General features: G+C 38.4%; 1 long non-coding RNA gene across 1 annotated transcript; it reads right to left on the bottom strand.

Annotated features, from left to right (window-relative positions):
* Positions 1 to 604: 604 nt before the first annotated feature.
* LOC116786473 lies at positions 605 to 19,207 on the bottom strand. The gene is made up of 3 exons (XR_004356951.1): positions 19,195 to 19,207; positions 15,063 to 15,072; positions 605 to 701 (listed from the first exon to the last, which is right to left on the bottom strand). It is a non-coding gene; the product is annotated as an uncharacterized LOC116786473 (long non-coding RNA).
* Positions 19,208 to 19,553: the final 346 nt, after the last annotated feature.

The following is a 19,553-nucleotide window of genomic DNA, read 5'->3' as shown; positions in this document are numbered from 1 at the left end:
ACAAACACTGTATGTGTGCTGGTTTAAAGGTAAACCAGCAGGGGAAATGAACTCAACTCAAAAGAGAGATTATAAGTCAGAATAACAATTTAATAAAATAATACAATAAGTACGATTATACAGACAAACAATTGGTTTTAATCCACAAAATCTAAATATATAACCCAGCACCCTGGGGCATGAACAGAGTGGTGTTCTTTGGGCCCCCTGAGTCCAAAGGAAAAAGAGAGGGGAAAACCTGTTGGTGAGAGTGCTGTTGCAGTTTGGTCAAGAGTGGTGGTTGCAGTCCGGTTGAGAGTGATGGTTGCAGTCCTGTTGAAAAGTGATGGTTGCAGTCCAGTCGAGAGTGATGGTTGCAGTCTGGTTGAGAGCGATGATCTGCAGTCTTCCTCTGGATCCCACGAGTGGTTAAAAAGGTCCCAAGACTCCAAGATTATATATCCTCCAGTTCAGGCAGGAATGCTCAGTACCTCCCTCGGGTGGGGGGTTCCTTAATGGGTGTGAGGACAAGAGCAACTCCTATCTCTCAGGCCTCTTAGCGCCTAGTTTATAGCCTGAGGAGTCAGGCTCTATGTGCAGACAGTGTAAATGGTTCATTGATAACAGTTTCTGGGAAATGGCATGCAAGGCTATAGAATACACAGTTTTGGGTTACACCCATCCAGTGATGAACTGGTCTCAGCTGTCCTAACTAGGACAAACTGCATTAGCAGTGTTATGTTAGTGGTCATGCCACCATGTAGAACTGTGCACCCAGCATGCCACACCTGGAAGGAGTTTCCTTCTCAAGTTGATGCAACAGCTATAGTAGTCAATAAAAAATTGTTTGCTATAAACTCACAGCCCTCACCACTATCAGAACAGTATTAAAGGAAAAAAGTGCACGGGGACATAGAAAGAATTAAAGCACTTGCCAACTGGGATGCAGAAAAAGAGGACTATAAGCTGCAGGTGACAGAAGAGTACCACTGTAGAACTAAATAGCTTAGCTGATGAATGTAAAGGTTAAATATCAATAGTGGAGAATGCACACACATAAATATGGGACTGGAACAACCCAATGTCATAAAATTCATTTGTATGCTGTTATTATACCTTAAATGTGCACTTCAGCTAAAGATCTTGTGGTATACGTTACAAGATTTAGGGTAAAATCCATATCAACTGATGCCTAAAACTGCACACGGAAAGAAAGTTTTGAGACCAAACCTTAAAAGTTTGTGGTGGTGATAAAGAGTTGTAGCAATTATTGATTTTTTACATTGCTTTTTCAGTTAATGTGACAGTCACTTGAGTCAAACCAGACGTAAACGAGATATTGCAGACACTGTACAGAGTCAATTAAGAATAAAATTATACAAACTCTCAGCAACAAAGAAGTTCCAGGACTGATGTCCTTGTGACACTCTGAATCATTTAAAATAGCACCACATCTCAAATCAATCAAGACATGAATGTCTATGACAACTTTTGTGCTTTCAACAGCAGTCCCACAGCTTTGACACATATTGACTCAAATATTACAACTGAGCTAAAACAAACTTTTCCACAGCCAAATACAGATTAGAGCTGCTCTGAAGTTACTCTTGGCTGTTCTAGAGGTCCAATGTGCCCTAATCAGCCTTAAACTTTGGAAAGCACATTGAAGGGGGAGTTTAGCAGAATCAGAAGGTTAACCCATGATCCTACGTATCATTTTATTTTCTTTTAGGCCAAGCACTCCCCACAACAGATTTTGCTTTTCTCTTTCTTTCCTCTGCAAATGTAGTGGTGAATTATCCCTTAAAGCATAATTGTCTTCATAGGGGCATAACTTTTTAAGGACAACTCACAATTCTATTATAATTAAAACATTAATAGCTAATTGACCATGTAATTAAACTGAATCGATTCCCTATCAAAATCCAAAATAGAATTATTAAATAGAAGTTAGGCTTCAATCACCAGATGCAGGACTGTTATGTAGGGTAACTAGGACAGTCCTTCCAGGGGCAGAACTGATATGGACTGTTCTGGAAGCCTTCTGATCTTTTCTGGTTAGTCAGCAACTTTCCATATGGAGTTGTTAGAGTCAGAAGGGCAACCACTCAAGTTAGAGGAGTTGAAATTAAAACACCATAGAGACTGATCATGGAAGGATAAGTATTTGCTATTCTGCTTTCTCTGTTGCTTTGTATGCTTTGCTTTTACATGTTTGACCTATTCAAACTGTAAATTCATTAACAGAAGCAGCTGTTGCTTAATAAAATGCACAGTTTCACTATAGGATCCTCGCTGGATCGCTAGGAATATATTTCTTTAATAAATATTAACGTGGAGACACTGTAGATTCAGAGAATTTGTCACAGGTACTTGTGGTGAGATTTAAACACTTCTTTCTTATAATGTTATTGCTTCTTATTTTTAAGTCTGCTATTTAGAAGATGTTTAAACAGCTCAAGATGACCTTACTGCTTTGACACTAAATCACAGGAAAGAGCTTCTAGTGTCAAAATAGGAATAAGAAATGCCAAGAAGTGTACGGATATGTCATTGCAAAATAAAGCTGTCAGCTCCTGTTAGAGAAACATCAGACTTACATTTACTTCAACAAATAGTAAACAGTCCTGACAAGTGAAATGTTTCTTATGTTTCATCCCTTGGAGAATTTAGAGGAAGACAAATGCTGCCATTTCTGAAGGGTTCAAATGCAGGTCATGATGCCACTAGGAGGGCAGGTCCATTCAGCATAAGCAGGCACACTGCCCTACCTGCTGTGCTTCCCATTCTGGGCCAGATCTTGATGGCTCTTCTCAGACAAACTGATTCTGGTCCCCTTCCTCTCCTACCACCATCATTTGCTACCGACGTGCAGTATGCCTTTGCTTGCTTGAAGTTTGCCATCAAAACATCTTTATGTTCTATAGGAGAAATAGTTTGCGACTCCTTAGAGGCTGTTTTCCCACAGAGCTACATACAGAATTTTTTACGTGACGCAAATACAAATATAAAAATATTATCATCCTCATGTGAGTCTTTGTTTGTTTGTTTGTTTCCAGATAGATTTGTTAGTAATGTCTTTTTTTTTTGTTAATTTTGTTTAATCAAAGTCAGATTTCAGGTGGGTGTGAGATCCTTGGCAGAAAAGAAATATTTGAATAAAATATACATGAACAATACACTAAATAAATTAAAGCTTAATCTTTGAAGGCTACCTCTAGGTTGGTTGGATACTTGAGAAAGTGGGAAGGTTAACATTTAAAGACTATTCATGGCTTAATTTGGTACTTTGGTCAGTGGAACTTTGGTCAGTGCCCTGCTAAACAGTGTTTACCATGAGGTCACAGTTTACGACTCATATTGTAGTGATTTATCCGGAAATCTAGAGTAATAATGGTCTCAGTGTTTTAAGATCTGTTTTACTACTTGATGGTATGATCAAATTAAGACGTTCTCTTGATTGCAACATCCATTTCTTTACTGTAAATCCAACATTTATAGTTCAAGATTATGAAGTACACAAATCTAAACTGCATATAAACATGAACTACTCTTTCTGGTCACACTTTATGCCCAGTATGGGTAGAAATAGCTATAGAAATTTTTTACATTCCAAGAATGGTGAATTTGGACCTCAGTCATGGGAAAGTTATGTTTTTTAAGAGTAGTGATTAAGCTCAGAAGGCAAGCCAACATCACAGAACAGCTAAGGAGGGAGGTCACCTCTGGGAATCCTGTGGTCCAATCCTTGGCTAAAAGCAAGATTAGTGAGCGCTGGTTGCTCAGAACTGTTTCCTGTGTTGTTCTGAATATCTCTTAGGACAGATACTCCAGAACATGTCAGTGCTACCTCTTCAACAACTTTTACAATAAAAAGGTACTTTCTTATCTTTAAGTAGACTTTCATATATTTCAATTTCCACCCTTTACCTCTTGTTCTGTCACTGGACAGCACTGGGAAAAGCCTGTGTCCCTTTTCTTTACTCTCCCTTTCATTTACTCATATGCAGGGACAAGGTCCCTCTAAGCCTTCTCTTCTCTGCGCTGAACAATCCCAGCTCTCTCAGACTCTCCTTGTGTGAACGTTGCTTCACTTCTTTAATCATCTCCATGGCCCTTCACTGGACTCACTCCAGCAGGTCCATTTTCTTTTACAAAGCACCACGCTGCAGATGTGACCTCACCAGTGTGGAGTAGAGGAAAATTGTCGACTCTTTCAACCTGCTGGCAGCTCTCCTCCTAACACGGCCCAGGATGCAGTTGGCCATCTTTGTGGCAAAGGCACATTGCTGGCTCACAGTCAACTTTTTGCTCACCAGAACACCCAAGTCCTTCTTTGCCAAGCTGCATTCCTGCCCCAGTTGAAGCTGGTGCCCAGGGTTATTCCTCCCCGGTGAGTTCCATGAAGTTACCCTCTTCCCGTTCCTCCATGCTCGTTAAGGTCCCTCTGGATGGTGGCACACCCAAGTAGTGAATCAGCTGCTCCTTCCTGGTTTGTATCATTAGCAGACTTGCTGATGGCGCATTCTGTCCCAGTGTCCATGTCACTGACGAGGATGCTAAACAGTATTAGCACAAGTACTGCCCCCTGGAGCTCACCACTAGGGACTGGTCTCCAGCTGGAAATCACATTGCTGATCACAAACCTCTGGGCTGGCTATTCAGTCAGCTTTCAATCCGCCCCACTGTCCACTTACCTATTTTGTACTTCATTTACCTGGTGTGTACTTCATCAGCTTTTCAATGAGGTTTTAATGTGAGGAAGTGTCAAAAGTCTTGCTTTTTATTTAATTTTTAAGTTGTCTCGCCAAGGAGCCCGTTAGACATATCCACCAAGTTTTTAATCTCTTTTTCTTATTGAGTAAATTTTCAAAGAGAATAATTTTGAGAAGTTTTCTGAATTTCTTCCTTATTTTAAGGAAACATATGACATTTTAAAGTTTGACATTTAGAAAAATATGGTGTGCTTAGATCAACATGCTCTTTAATTTCAACATTTCAGCTAGTTTGTCAGTTAGAAGATTTTTGAATTAGTGTTTAAAAAAATGTTTTGGCAGGCCCAGGGGTTTGGTATTTTTTTGGAATATTTTATTCATGAGAATTTTTGAGAATTATTTTACTCTCTCAATTTGTACTGTGTTTTGCTAAAAATAAAATAAAAAAAAAGTAGAGAAAAGAATGTGTTCAGCTCTAGTAGCTGTATATGACAGCCTTTGTCTTCCCAGAAACCCAGATATAATCTATCATGTGTACAATTGCGTAAAGGATTACTATTCTGTATTCATTCTTCTCATCTTACTTGGAAGCTGTGCTGTGTACTCAGTTTATACAATCCAATTAAAATACCTACATGTTTTAAAGTAGCAGTACTCATAATATTTGTAAGGGTAGTTCATTTTTGAAAAAATCATAAGTTACAATATTTCTAAGTTAGCTATAAATTCCTATTACATTTGAGAAATTTTAATACAAAAGTATGTAAATCGGAATGAAATAATTGCATTGCATTGTTGCTGAATATAATGGATGAAATCCTGGACCCACTGAAGTTTAAGAGGGAATTTCTCATTGACTCGAGCAGAGCCAGGATATTATCTAATACATTTGGTATTGTTTTTCACATGCATTTCTAAAGAGTCAAACATACCCTTACTCTATATTAGCATTTTAGTAGTGCCAAAAAGCTTCAGTGAAGTCTTCATTCTGATAGGTATTACTCTTTCATGTGTCTTATTAGTCTTACAGATGTCACTCTACAGGCTGCAGTAGAATCACAGCAGCTTTGTGTAGTTATATATTAGGACAGAATCAGCACCTTTCTCCTATTTTGATTCTGTAATTTAGTTTAAGGCTTAAGCTGCAAAGTAAAATCCTTTTTAAAAATTACATATTGTTTTTCTTCCTTTCAGGGCAGCTGCATTAGGTTCAAAAACTCCTTTCAGGAGATGTTCTAGCCTTTTCTGAGACTGCCAGATTTCATACTGGATTTTACTTCTGAATTGAGCACAGATACACACACCCATGCTCAGAGATGTGCCAGGGAACACTGGAAAGCAAATTTTCTTGCCTTAAGGTTCTTACTAGCCATGAGCTCTTGGCATTTTCAAATTTGAGAGTTTAATATGAAATTACAGTTTCTAAGTCACTTTAAAGATTGCTTTGAGCATATTTCTACATATAAACTCCTTTATCTCTCTAAAAAATCTAAAAAAATCCCCAACCCAGGTGGCCCTTTCAGTGCCTGAAGATGTAAGATAAAAGCATTCCAAATTGAAGAATGGCTTCTGCCTCTGTATATGTGGAGCATAGAGTTGTTAGGTGAGTGATAGAAGCCACAGCCTGTTCCCATGACCAGTGCCATTGCAGGTGCTGTGGCATGTATCTTTGAGCCTAGAACCAAACAACATACAATCAGACTTCTCAAGGTACTGTGAAATTCTTGATCTGGAGATATGCAATCTAAACTAAAATTTAACCTTGCTTTTATTACACAGTTATATGGCTATATGAAGCCAAGGAGAATTCAGAGATTTCACAGTGTGATAAAAAAAAGAAAAAAAAGTCTCCCAAACCTGTATTGTGATTAGCATCACTTTTCTCAGCAAAATAGCTCCTTGTGAACTGAGTGAAACTCAGGTCTCAGAATACATGCCAAATTAGGTGTCGTGGACTTTCAGTTTCTTGATTTTTTCACTGAATGGTCCCATTATAAAGAACACCAGTCTTTACTTGTTATTCTTTAAATAAGGAAACATCAACACCTGACATTTCAGTGTGGTGAAATGAAAATTTAATATGAAATAGATATTCTTGAATAATCCCACGCTCAGACATGCTTTTGCCCCAAGAGCAAGGTTCATGACTCCTCAGGCTTTCACTTCCTTCTTAACTTATGTGATGGCAAGCTTTGTAATCACTGGTCTGGAATTTGGACTATTAGTTGTCAAATGCTAGCTAATATCCTACTCCTTATAAAACCCTGTGTCAAATTTGAGCAGGTAAGAACATTGAATCATTGTTAACTTTCCCAACTCGAACCTAAGTGTGTAAGTGACTCTTTCTCTCTGATTCAGCTCTGTATTCTTTGCATACAGAACTTCCAGCCATCTGCATCATACATGTTGTAAAGATGATACATACCAGCAACAAACTACACAACATTTCTATTCTGAATTTTACTTAGTCATATCCACATTAAAGATTTTTTTTTAGGCAAAAAAAAATATGGCTTAAGAGCATAGAAATTTTAGTCATAACACATAAAACCAATATTCATGTCTTTTGTGTCCAAATTACAGAGCAGGCCTATCACACCTGTGCCATTAATCATAGAATTTCAGAATGGTTTGGGTTAGAAAGGACCTTAAAGATCATCCAGTTCCAGCACCCCTACCATGGGCACGGACACCTTCCTCTGGACCAGGTTACTCAAAGCCCCATTTGTGAGAGACTTGAAAAAAATTATAACCCAATAGAAACAACCAATGTGTGTGAGGGGAAAAAGGGGCAGATCAAGTTCTACAAAGGTGGGATGGTGCTCTGCCCCCATAACCTCGCCTCCTTGGGAACCTCTGGTGCATCTGTCAGTCACTGGCACACCAGAAGCACTGCCCCACACCACACCTCTGGAGCCCTCAACCCAGTCCCATAATGGCTGGCAGACCTGAAGCCCCATCTAGGGGTGGGTGGCCACAGGAGACCAGAGCAGACAAAAATCATTGCACGAGGTATACATGCATCACATCCCTATTGTCCTTGGCTAAAACCATGCTGGAATCAAGGCAGCAACTATATTCCTGCTTTCTCTCTTTCTCTTTCCTTCTCTCTTTTTCTTCTCCTAATTTCCTCTTCTTGAAATCTAGGTAGCTTAAAAGTTGGATAGGCTGGAGTTTTTCAAGTCAATGCATCATGAAATGTTTTATTGTGATTGAATGTTGCCTTTAAAATTTGCCAAGTTCCCTTATTTTCTAAAGTTTTCCAGTAAAAGTTTGTTGTTTAACCTCCTGAAAAACGTTGTTGCATTTTTCCCTTGCACCCTCTCAGAGTATAAGAATAACAAAGCCTCTTTAAGAAACTCGCTGAGCGAGACTGGGGCCTTACACCACCCAACCTGGCCTTGAACACTTCCAGGGATGGAGTATCCACAGCTTATCTGGACAACATATTCCAGTGTCTCATCATACTCACAGTAAAGAATTTCCTCCTAATTTCTTATCTAAATCTCTCTTATTTAAACCCCCTCTCCCTTGTCATATCACTATTAATACCACAGGACAGACAGTTAGCATACTACAGAATTTTACCACTTGAGATCTGGTCATATCACTTGGGTCAGTGAGTGATGAGAAAGTGAAACATAACACTCAGTCGGGTGATCTGACCAGGGTCCTCACTGGTGCACTTCATGAATCGGTTGAAGACCATGCTAAATTATAGGCATGGAAGCTAACCAGAAATGTTAACTTATTATTCAAAACACTCTCAAGTTGTGCAAATTTATGCTACAAGTTCATTTCTATGGATAGCTGTTTCTTGAAGGGAGTTGCTCGGCACATTTTTTTTTTCTTCTTAGATTTCAGTCAGTCCAAGTAGGTCTGCAGACTCAGAAGATGATTCCTCCAAGCACCAAAAATTCTTGCTCTAGTGCACTACCAGTACGAAGTTGCTAGCGCAGCAGAGATCCAGCAAATCTATTCATTAACCTTAGACCGCATATGTAGTCTGCTAAATGTTAAATCACCTTCAGGCAGTCAAAGTAAACTGTGATGCTAGTCTGTAGGTTGCAGTTCACCTTGCCTGGCTTTGATGTATAAAACAGAATAAACAGGATAGGACTTAAAAATCTTCTGACTGCTTTAGGTATGTTTGATAGACTTTCATGGACCTTTACTTGCTTTCCATCATGGGTGCTTGTCAAAATTGACAGAATCTAGTTACACAGCCAAGCTTTTTCCATACATCTCTAAATTACTTCACCATTCCGAAGGTTTTTATCAAATTAATTAAAATTGCATAAAGGTCAAGATTTGCTCTTGACAGCATTGATTTGTGAAGCAGTGAAAATTACTTCAAGTCTTTCACAGCTTGCTTTGAACCCACAGTTGTGATCCATCTGAACTATGAAATGTCACAACAGTCACTTGAGGAAAATCTGCAGAAGGATTTTGCCCAGCATGATCAGCATAAGTATGCCCTTTGAATTGGTATATAGTGAAATTCATAACTACTTAATAAAAATGAAGAGTTAGAAATGTGACCAGAGTGAGTGAGATATGAATCATAAGGCACATTCTTTCATTAAATAGCAGAATCAAGAAAGTTTTTTTTTAAATAGTAACCTTTTTCTCATTTACAGAGGTTTATATTTTAAATTCAATACCTTTTTGCATAACCAGGGACTGCTGTCCAGTAGGTACACTGTGGGCTACATTTGAGAGATTTGATTAGTAGCCTTTGCTTATCCTCTCTTTTCCTAACTGCATGAATTTTCAGAAATAATATGGATTGGTCACCATTTTCACCTTTTTTGAGAGAGGCCAAAAGTTTTGACTAGGTTTGAAGGAAAGAAAAGCTGCTTAAAAATTTGCCTCCAGCTGATTTGTTATGAGTATGTAACCTAGGGAATAACATTACTAAATTTGAGCATATGTAACATGACACCAATTCCAAGCTTTAAAAACTATTATATTCTTATATATATATATATGTTTTATGTATAATATGTATTTTTATATATATAATATATACTTTAGGGTAATGTAGTATAAGGATGATGATAATGGTTTCTTATTCAAAGGTGGGGGAAACTAGTTCAGATAAAGGACAGTTATATAAATTGGTCTGTAAATGAAGTAATAAGCTCAACTGCATGTTTGTCTTTAAGCATACACATAGTTCTATTGAGCTGAAGGTATCTGAGAAATCTGTGAAAGATGCAAGAAATATTAACTTGTCCAAAGAAAAGTAGGGAGATTGGTGTTACAGCCTGCTTAGATGTATGGATCACTATGAAGAAAGGCTAAGACATTTGGGAACATTCAGCCTGGAGAAGAGAAAGCTTCAGGATGACCTGATTGAGGCCTTCCAGTACCTAAGGGGGGGTTACAGGAAAGACGGAGAGAGACTTTTTACAAGGGCATGTAGTGCTAGGACGAGAGGGAATGGCTTTAAACTGAATGAGGGTAGGTTTAGATTGGCTATTAGGGAGAAATTCTTTACTGGGAGAGTGGTGAGGGGCTGGAACACGTTGCCCACAGAAGTCATGGATGCCCCATCCTTGGAAGTGTTCAAGGCCAGGTTGAATGGAGCTTTGAGCAACCTGGTCTAGTGGAAAGTGCCCTGGCCCACGGCAGTGGGGTTGGAACTACATGATCTTTAAGGTCCCTTTGAACCGAAACTATTCTATGATTCTGTATGATTTTATGATCTTTCCATGGAAAGAGAGACTGAATTCCAGTCTTTGTTCCTAAAGTTCATTGCAGGCTGATCTCCCTCTTCTACCCAAGTAAATGTGCCCTGGGCTACAGAGCTGGTCTTTGCTCTTCAACAGCAATTATTTACTTGTTCCTTGTAAAATAGAACTGTCAACTAAAGGGATTGAAATAAACTCATTTACAGAATAGACCAAGAAACATTTGGGGTCCTTTGTGAATTTAAATCATTTTGGAGAGAAGAGGACAATCTCTGTTACCCTTGCCATATGGGGGGGATATTCTGTACACTGGTTAAAGAAGGATGAGAGAAGAGCGCAGTCCTGCAACCTTTGCCATCATTGTGAGGTTCAGGCAACTGCAGATTTTAAGGGTGAGTTCTGACTGCTGATGGCTCATTGTGTCCCCCCAGACTAGACTCCAGAGCTGAACCACCTCTGAAAGGTCAGAATGAGTCTCAGTTCCTCTCCTCATCTTTACTACCACGTGTTTTGTCACCCAGTGACACTTGGCAAAATTTTAGTTCTTTCCTTTCTTTAGAATGGAGTATCAAGACTGTTAGAAAGCAAGGTGACTAGAATGAAATGCTGCAGTGCTAATTATAGCTGATTTAACCCATATCCACTGGACCATTAAGAGACAGGAGCATTAGATGTCTCTGATGTTGAACCTCATACCCACAGCACAGGGACCATTAGCTCCGACTACGCTGCTCAGCCAACTCCTGTAAAAACAAGGCCGAGCAAGATGAATGTTGTCAGCACTGGATGGATCTTCAGTCTGTGAGCTAAATCTTCTTGAATTATGATGCAATATACATCTAGAACATAATCAGTATGCACCATAAATATCACAGCCATAAAAGCATACTTGACTGAATCCAGTCATGGCATATCGGGCACAGAAAGTGTGCAGAATTCAACAGATCCTTGTCCCACGTGCCCCAAGAGTAAATTTGGTCTGTTATCTTTCTTGTTCCGTTAACATTTATTTGCACCTAATAAGGCATGAAGTCATTACTTTTAGTGTACATCCTAATATTTAATCCCATGGTATCATATTTTAATTGAACAGAAAAAGTATCTAAATGGTTTTACTTCCCCAAGGATGTGGGCATCCAGTAATAATCGCAGCCCTTGAAGCTCCCTTATTACTTTTATTGAAATAAAATCCTTCATGACTGAAATAGTACTTAATTTTTAAATTGCATCAAAATGAGTTTGATGGCTTAAAAGAACAGATTGCAAATTTAGTTCATACAAGACTACCCCTAAGTAATACTTTATTGAGCACTTTCACATACCAAGTCCCCTAGCTGTAAAATGATAACACTTCAAACACTCAAGAAATGTGGCTTAGGACATCACATCTTTACAGGTCCCATGAGGAGTCTGTGAAGCTCAGACCAATAAATATGGTTTGAGGCTTCAGCCTTTGTTATGTATATTACATAGCATCTGATTAAGTGGAAATAAAGCACCATTTGCTTCATCTACCGGGCTATTGTTGATTAGGTCATTCCGTGCAAACCACAAAGAACAGAAATTTCAGAAGAGAAGTTATCAAGTTTCAGCATAGTCCTTTGGGCTACAGCTGTACCAGTCAATGAAACAGGTCAGGATTCATTTTCTGAACTGAAAATAAAGCGGCAAAAGCACAGAGCTAAATCCTCCGCTCTCTACCCTGTATATGTCCAAACCAGGAAGACCCAGTCCCTCCTGACTTGTGCTGCCTCCTGCCCCCAACATAAGAACCACTCAGGAATGCTCTGGGTGCACCCTCGATTCAGCCATGAGCAAGGACACGCCAGTGCCAGGGCCATTCCTGCTTACTGGAGTTGACATCACTCAGATTACGTGTGTCAGAGTACAGGGAGTTTTCTTGTCACTAGAAATGAAGCCAGCTCTGTTTTGAAACCTGTTTGCAAAAGAAGCAGAAAAACAAAACTTTTAAGAGCGAAGTCTAGCTGATGTAATTGAAATTATGGAAAGTATTTAAGTAGATGGAAAATAATGAACTTTGCTAGAATGCATGAGGACATGAACACTAACTCATAATAGTCTCCTTGAGGAAAAAAAGAAACACCAGGATACCTTTTAAGACCCCAGTGTTCTTGTTTTTCCATCTCAGTGAAGATGCTATGAGAGCACGATGCAAATAGAGCCCCAGAAGAGCCCGCCCTGCAGCAAACCTCTCCCCTTCCCGTCTGCCTCCCACCTCCTGGCAGGCACATTGGCCCTCAGTGTTAATTGCAGTGCACCAACTCCCGACAGCCTTTTAATAGGCAAGGCAGGAGGTAAGGCGACATTTTGTTATAGGTCTTTATAAAGTACTAAAAGGCAAATTTAAAATGCTCATTACACTCGAGTAGTTCCACTCTACTTAAATATTGGCTTCAGGTTTACTTCATTATCCTCTTACTAGTAATTAAGCCACCTAGAGACAATCAGCAAATAATAAAATTCTGTGGTGGAGGAAATTGGTTGAGACTACAAAGAATTGAATGAAATTATTGTACAAAATAGAAGGAAGCAACAGCATATAAAAGATATTTAGCTATCTCTAGATAAATACATCCCAAGGGCCCTAGTATTTCCTCTAAATGAAATATATAAACTGGGGGTTTGGGGAAGTCCCTACTCAGTTCTTCAATACAATTTATTAGGTAAATACGGCCTTTCATTCCCACTAATGTCTGATCAGTGGACTGGTCATTTTCCTAACATTTCAGTTGTTTACAAACTAAAGGTTAAAGGTAATGTTTGAATAAAGCATAAATCTTCTGCCTATCTCTGTCTTCCATCCCATTGACTGAAGAATGCAAAGACATAAATGCATAGAATAAGCTGTTTTCTCCTACCTTGAGCTGTAAACAAACAAAGCGTTGCAGTCATGTCATCCTGGAACTGAGGCCAAGGGTTTGACAAGGCATTGTCTGCACTCTCTATTTCCCATCTTCTGATCTCACTATAGCTCACATAGGGGTTTTTTTCACTTGTCCTAGAAAAGCTTTCCTGACCCTTAGCTCTAGACAGAGCAGGGCAGGACATGTTAACAACTGGCTTGAGAAGAACTGAACTTGTTTCAAAATTTCTGCTGATTTTATAGCAAATACTAAAAAAAAAAAGAAAAGGAGTAAGATATGACCATTCGAGAGACTGAAAAGCAAAAGTAGGGGAGGAGATTTTATTTCATGCAGCATCAGTAAATCCTAGTTAATTTATCTCAGTTAATTTTTCTGAACTAGATTAGAAGACAAGTGACACACAAGGGACATAAAACCTAGCACTTGACTGCTCCTTCTCATCCACCCTGTAAACACTGACGTAAAATCTGTGGAGGTTAATTGATTCCTACAGATGTGAGAGAAAAATCTGCCATTAGAAAGCGGGTAAATTTCCAGGGGTAAAAGCCTTACACAGTAGGGAGTTGCATTAAAGGAACAACAACCCATGCCCTTTTAAAACTTGATAGGCGACAAACTACAAAAGCAATTCTGTACCTTCATGGTGTACTTTAAAGAAAATCGTGCCCTGGACCTTAAATGCTGCCAGGTGTTTTCATCAATTCCTCAGTTACAGAAAGTGACTGTGCACCACTGGTATTTGTAAACAGGATGGGCACCTTTGATATCACAGGACAAAAAGACAGACTCCGTTCTCTGTGTGATTCCTGATCACTTAATATGTTAACACAATGCGTTAACCCTCAAAAACCTGCATTTGTTCAATTTCACATCGCAGTGGGCAAATGGAAGACAGGTGGCTCTTTTACTCATCTGTGATTTTTTTGGGTTTGGTTTTGATTGATTAACTGCTTTGTTTCAGGTACTAGTGCAAGGAGAAACAAATAATTTAACCAAACTGCAAACACTATAATTAAGATTTTATTATTGTGACAGTACTACATAATTTTTTAGGACATAACTGAAGTAAGGGTTGGTGAAAACAAACATACCCATAGCAGGGGGGTGAAGATCCACCCGAGTCTAGAAGATCTCTGATCTGATATATTAGAGCTTTAAAATAGAAAAGAGAGAAACAGGAAGTTAGGTAATTCCTTGCATTTATATCTCTATTTATGTTCTCTGTTGTACCGATGGCATTGCCATCAATCCAGTTACACTGCAAGGTAAAGATGTTTGGTGTATTCTTAAAATCCAGAGCTCCTGAAGTCATATGATTATAACTCCCTCTTTGCATATTTAGTAATTTCTTTGTCCTCGGAGGTACAGTAAAAACTTTGTGAATTCTAAAAGGTAAAACCCCAAAAGGCAAATGCAAAATCTCAAAATGTCTGTGGGTCTTTGAGATATACTTTTAGTCTTTCCTTATGATACTCACAGGATCTGGCTCTATATTTTTGAGTATGCACAGTAGGTAAGGCTGAATACTAAAGTTCCATTCACAGCTATAGCAAAAGGAAAATATATTTATGCCTGGGACATTCCCTTTGAAAAAGGCTCGTGTCCTATGAGCACAATAAATGGACTTAATTGCAAAGAAGCTTTTCATAGGCTATTTCTAGAATATCATCATCATGGCTGGGCTTCGTGAACCAAGATTTGGGAAGGGCTCTACCCACATTTGTTGCAAGTGCGTTGGTGGCTGAAAAGGCCAATACAAGATAAGCATGACAGGTTGCAAAAGGCACAGCAGAAAGACTCCTTAGATGGTATATTCTGCAAGGCACGATTCTTTCTGCGTTGCCTTTTCTCCTCAAGGGTGATCCTGCGTGCGTTCTCAAAGGAAGCAGCAGCGTTATAGATGGATTTCTAGGATATAAACAGGTTCTTACAGACTGTAGAGAAACTTATTTGAATGCTGCTTATTTCATTATCAGGATTTAAGAATGACAACCTGTCTTAAAGTATTCTGTGGGACACTTTACATAGTATTCCTTAGCTGTTTTATCAGAGCTATGCATGTATAAAAGAATGTGTTTGATTTTGTTTGTTTATTGGATTTTTTTTTTCAACTAATGACACATTGAATTAATTGATTTTGGTGATTTAAAATAAAAAGAAATACAGTCTGCTTTCTTTTTTTTTTTAAATGAAAGGAAACTAAGATATTTTCCAATACCCAGTAAAAAAACCTCTGAGGTACATATGATGATCTGTATAACATTCTGGAATGCAAAAAGTGACATTTAATGTGGTGTATGAATTGCTACATAAATTTTAGTAATGATGTCGTTATTTTCTCAACTGTTGTGAGTGAAAATATACTAAAAACTGTAAATATACTTTCAAAACTGATCTCTCGTAAAACTGTTAGAAGGCTATAAGCAGAATCCTTGTATTATACAAGTCAAAAGGCTGTTTCAGATGATGAATAGTAAATATTTTCTCTCAGAAAGCATAGTCAACAAATATGTTTCAAAGTGAAGGAGTTTAAATTCTGCCAAGAAATGAAGTGTACTTTGAAAACTCACTAGGTAGGAGCTGTTCTCCAACTGACAATACAAACAACACCTCTTTTCCTGGGATTGTAGGAAAATAAAGGTTGAAATATACTACTTTGCTAAGCTTGAAGTAACCTTTTTTGGGATAAAATATTAATATTACTTTGTCCAACTAATGCATCGTAAATTATAATTCTATCAAAATCTGTTAGGTGGCTTACTGAAAGACTGCTATTCATAGCATACGAAGTCACTTCAAGAAGAACATCATTTCTTCACAAAGGGGTTTTTATTTTTTCTTCCAGTGCACTGTATTTGAAATTCTTTTATATTGATTTCTTTTCTACATTTTTAATGTAAAGAGAATATGGAAAGCACAGTAATAATCGAGCTCCATTATAGCACTATATTTAGTTTAGAAATAATCAAAAAGATAAATAATGAATAGGCAGCAAAGGCTTATCTTCCTCCTCAGCCTACTTAGTGTGGTGCTTTGTTCCAAAGTTACTGGAATTTTCTATAAAATGTAATAGTCCATTTAGTCAATTAAAACTTTTCTATGATTCGATAACAAGATTTATCCTACCTGTGGAGCTCACGGGAAATTGAAAACTCCATTAATCTTACAAACTCATGTTTCCTTACTAGATTTTACATTCATAAATATGAAGTACATGGTTGTGGTTACAATCTCAGGCCTTTCACTGCTGCCAGACTGTAACTGTGGCTTGACAGCGTTGTTAATGGATTGCCCATTGAGAAGAACAGAACACATGTGGCAGTTCTACAACCTGCAGCTATTTGTGAAGACTACCAGGTGTTACTTGGACATGGAAGTAAACACAGTAGGGCTTGAGCTCTAGGGTTTGATTTTCAGCTACTTGCATGAGTTCAAACACGGAGTAGCACCATAGAAATTATTTCAGTTTTAGTTGAAAGGAGTAAATCCAAGCTGCTGGATATTACTCAGAGATCAGAAAACATAACAGACAGTGTACTATCAGTGACATGATAGAAAATAATGAAGCTCTGTGTCCTCTATATTTTCTCCATGTAGACTTACATCTCCGCTGCACAGGGAAGGTCCCTCATGGAGATCCAGGGCCTAAGCTGGGGAAAGCCTAAGGAAAACTCACAGCTACCCTATATGCTAAATGTGAAGTGGGGTGCCTGTTTCTGGAGAGTCTTCTGCTTGGCACTTCCTCTGCAGAAGAGGTTTGACACAGCTGTCACGGCAGGACGTGCATTCACATCTACACCTGTTTTGCTGTGAGGGTTTGTGTCCCTCACTCTCCTACAAGAGCCTCCAGAACAAAGCAAATGATATTAGCAGGACAGCCTGGGAGGGCTTGCACTATCACTGGCATTGCTCTGAAGACTCTTCGTGCTTCTTGCTAGAAACATTTTGAAGGAATTATGCAAGGTCTCATTTTGGCAAGTTTATCAAGAACATACTGTATTAAAAGAAGGGGTTCCTCCACTTTGACTGTTTAAATGTATGTCTGCACAGTGGTTTGCTTGCCTAATTCCCACTTAGGACATTGAAATCTGATTTTAGGTGCATTTGATATCTTGAAAAACTTTGTTTATTTCCTATTTCAGTTTGAAGGTGCCAAATCGCTTTTTGTATCTGCATTTTTGCTTCAGGGTGCATGTGAAAGAGCAAAAGTCTTGGCAGCACTTTATACCTTGCATATACTTATGAATCAGGACAGATACTCTTGGTAAGTTTCACAGGGATTCATTCGGTAAGTATTCTCTAGACTCATTTGTGCCACACATAAGAAAAGGTCACATTTGTGCCCATGATTTTTATGGTTCTCAAAGAACTCACCTGAATGTGTAATATCCACTTTCAAACCTCTTTCTGATTTTTCCCTTCACTACTGTGATTACTAAACACCAATATATTCCAGGACTGAAAATATCTCTGCAGGTTGAGCTATTGCACTTGTGCCTGCATAAAGAAATACAGACTTTAGTCCTGAGGCCACCTGAACAGCAACATCTGGAGTGATTGCTGCCGGGCTCCTGAGCTCATCACATCTTCTGGTTCATGTAGTTGGTACTGAGCTCCTGTTGTACCTGCAAACAGAGAACAGCCTCAGTTTGTTTCTGGCAGTTCTTTGATACACACCCAGTAACAGGGGCTAAAGTGAAAGTCCTTGAGCAATTTTACACCTGGAAGGGAACGTCAGTATTCAGGATCCAGTGCTGAGCCCTTGGGGACTGTCACATCCCCAGGGGACAGAGAAGTTAACACCACAGAGAAAAATGCCCTTCACATATACGTAGGTTACTTACATTAGTGTTTATAACAGTGCCTTCCCAAAAGTGCCTTTGTGCTTGCTGCTGGCAAATTAAAATGTGTCCAGGAAAGTCTTAGGAGTGAGATATCTTTATTTTTCAGGTAGATACTAGAGGAAAGCATTTACCTACAGGTGAAAGATCTGCGTTCTAACCAAACTGGACCATTTATAACCTGTCTCTCCCAGTAAAGTTGCTGGACAACTATATAAGTATTTCTTTGCTGAAATAAGTCTCATTTGTATCAGAAAAAAATGAATTTTGTCTCTGACTAAAAAGCATAAATAATGCTTCCAACAAGTAGGTCCTGTAATAAGTCACACTTTTCATGAACTTAGTTGTCTAACATTCAGGAAGGTTCAGATAAGAACTAGAAGATAAATAAGAAAAAGAGTCAGTAAAAAAATATTTTGAAGCCAAAATTCAGTTTGTTTGTTTGTTTTTTTTCCCCTGAGGAAAAAAGATCCTTCTAGATATTGCCTATTTATTTCTTGTTTTGATATTTCTATAAATTTGTTGTTGTCAATAATCTGACACAGGTACTTTCTCCACTAAATTTTACTTTTCTCTTACACATATATATGTTTTTCTGCCTACTGGCAATTTTTGATATTACTGGTAGAGGAAAGTCATTCAAGGTGGAGGAACTTCTTTGATTGAGTTTTGTGAGGGACTCCAGCAGAGAGGATAATTAAATGGTAGCTTCATTGCACTGCTTCTTTCTTGCCTCAGAGATTTCTTCCTTCAGTGCCCACTTCCTCTGGGTTATCACTGAATCATTATTTATGTACAATGTATATGTATAGTGCTATGCATAAACAACTATGTTATTTACTTCCATGTCAGGAATTAGAAGTTGCAGGAACTCAAGGTTTTGCCTCCTATTCTGACATAGAAATCCTCTGCACTTCAAAGTTGTTCTCTCTCTTTGGTGAAAATTTCACTATTCATTTGTTTCCTTAAATTCAACCTCACCTCCATGAAGAAGAGATCCCTGCAATTCTTTCAGAGGTTCTGCACTCTAAGAAGAAGGAATCGATTGTATTTTAAATCTTCCTATAGCAAGTATTACGAAGTAAAGAAGATCTTGTAAAGCATAGTACATAGTGTGCTGTCTCTCTGATGTGTAGCTTGAGAATAGTTTCATTATGTATTATTAAAACTGGCTGGAAATTTTCATCTGCTTTAGAGTCTACTGTCAGTGCTTGAGTTTTCATCTGAAATTGAAACACCACCAATTTCAAACAAATGTTGGAATCCTATGTGCAATGGAGGATTTGTTAGCATAGCTCCATGTGTCACAAGCCACAACTATATCAAGCACATCCTGCAGTTCTTTTTTAGCAAAAATGACAGATGTCTCCAGTTGTACAGGTAGATTTGTCTTGCTGACAACATCAGCTGGGGATTCTCTTCCTCTTCTTCAATTCA

This window comes from Chiroxiphia lanceolata, chromosome 4 (assembly GCF_009829145.1).
Source record: "Chiroxiphia lanceolata isolate bChiLan1 chromosome 4, bChiLan1.pri, whole genome shotgun sequence".
Lineage (NCBI taxonomy): Eukaryota > Metazoa > Chordata > Aves > Passeriformes > Pipridae > Chiroxiphia > Chiroxiphia lanceolata.
Note: the sequence above shows the minus strand (reverse complement) of the source record. Positions and strands in the feature narration are given on the sequence as shown.